Consider the following 2,099-nt stretch of genomic DNA (forward strand, 5'->3'; position numbering starts at 1 on the left):
AGTTTTATATTACTTTTTTCAATATACAACCATTTTCTGTCAACTCAAGAAGAAATCTGAATCCTTTTTCCATGTGTTCATATGATTCTCATTAATTGGATTAGCCAACACTCCAAGAGCCTACTCACTGCTTCCACTTGGAACGTATCCCTTCTAGTAAAGTCCTGCTTTTGGTATGATCTCTCCAGACATGGCCAGGCAGCAGGCGCCATCATGGGGGTCGACATTCACCAGCACAAGGATGGAGAGGTTCCACGCAAGGAGCCCACGGGCCAGGGCCTGAACCTCAGGCAGTTGGTCAAGCTCTCCAGGTTTCTGGCCAGATGAACCAACTCCACCTTCAACCAGGCTGTGCAGAAGATGGTGTTCTTGAAGCACACAACTGACTGCCCCGTCCCTGTCCAAATGATCCTGCAGATGAAGCTTCCTGGCCAGAAAAACAAAACAGCTGTGAGGACCGTAAGAACCTATGATGTGCGGGTTCAGGAAGTGTCCAAACTGAGGGTGCATGGCACTGTGTGTGCCATCCATCCTCAAGGCAGGGGGCAAGACCCTCCCCTTCCACCAGCAGGCCCTGGACTCCCCCAAGGGCTCCGGCACTGTCTTGCTCTCAGGTCCTCCCAAGGGCCAAGAGGTGCCCTGGCATTTCCACAGGGCCCCAGGACCCCCACACAGCCACACCACCAGGGTGGCTGAAAGAAGGAGAATTCCTGTTGGCTCCAATGGTAGGAAGTTGGAGCGCACCAGAGACAGACCAGCCAGCCACCCCTACAAAAACTAACCCTGTGCCCTGGGCTGTATGAAAATATTTAGGATGCTACAAAAGAAAACAGAAAATGCAGTCACGATTTACTTATTGTTGTCAGAATAATTTCAGTTGATTTCCTTGTTTATCTTTTCTACATTTGTTTCATGCTCCATTAATTTTTATCTGAACAAATGATGACAAAAGGAAGTCTCCTTCGTATAATTCAAATAAGTAGATCATAATTTCTTTTTATTTTTGACAGGCAGAGTGGACAGTGAGAGAGCGAGAGAGAGAGACAGAGAGAAAGGTCTTCCTTTGCTGTTGGTTCACCCTCAAATGGCCGCTGCGGCCGGCGCACCAAGCTGATCTGAAGGCAGGAGCCAGGTGCTTCTCCTGGTCTCCCATGCGGGTGCAGGGCCCAAGCACTTGGGCCATCCTCCACTGCCTTCCCGGGCCACAGCAGAGAACTGGCCTGGAAGAGGGGCAACCAGGATAGAATCCGGCACCCCGACCAGGGTGCCGGCACCGCAGGTGGAGGATTAGCATATTGAGCCGCAGCGCTGGCCATAATTTCTTTTTTTTAAGATTTATTTATTTATTTGAAAGGCAGAGTTACAGAGAGGCAGAAACAGAGAGAGAGAGAGAGGTCTTCCATCCACTGGTTCACTCCCCAGATGACCGCAATGGCCAGAGCTGCGCCAATCTGAAGCCAGGAGCCAGGAACTTCTTTCAGGTTCTCCATGTGGGTGCAAGGTCCCAAGGACTTGGGCCATTGTCTACTGCTTTTCCCAGGCCATAGCAGAGAGCTGCATCAAAAGTGGAGCAGTCAGGACTTGAACCGGCAACCAAATGTGATACCGGCACTGCAGGCAGTGGTTTTACCTGCTACGCCACAGCACTGGCCTGATCATAATTTCCTTTTTTTTTAAGATTTATTTTATTTATTTGAAAGACAGAGTTACAGAGAGAGGTAGAGACAGAGAGAGAGGTCCTCCATCTGCTGGTTCACTCTCCAATTGGCCGCAACAGCCAGAACTGCACTGATCAGGAGCCAGGAGCTTCTTCCAGGTCTCCCACATGGGTGCAGGGGCTCAAGGACTTGGGCCATCTTCCACTGCTTTCCCAGGCCGTAGCAGAGAGCTGGATCGGAAAAGGAGCAGCCGGGACGAGAACTGGCACCCATATAGGATGCCGGCGCTTCGGGCCAGGGCTTTAACCCACTGCACCACAGTGCCAGCCCTCATAATTTTTTAAATATCTCACTGGATGTTCCAGAGTATCTCGGAACTGCCGTTAAAATGATGCATTTGATCTTAATCAACTTTTAAAATAAGGTTTTGCATTTTTTATG

At 49.9% G+C, this 2,099-nt stretch overlaps 1 pseudogene; it reads left to right on the forward strand.

Moving 5' to 3' along the window:
* Window positions 1-213: 213 nt before the first annotated feature.
* Window positions 214-781, forward strand: LOC133763134 (large ribosomal subunit protein eL18-like; annotated as a pseudogene).
* The last annotated feature ends 1,318 nt before the right edge of the window (window positions 782-2,099 follow it).

This window comes from Lepus europaeus, chromosome 1 (assembly GCF_033115175.1).
Source record: "Lepus europaeus isolate LE1 chromosome 1, mLepTim1.pri, whole genome shotgun sequence".
NCBI classification, from domain to species: domain Eukaryota; kingdom Metazoa; phylum Chordata; class Mammalia; order Lagomorpha; family Leporidae; genus Lepus; species Lepus europaeus.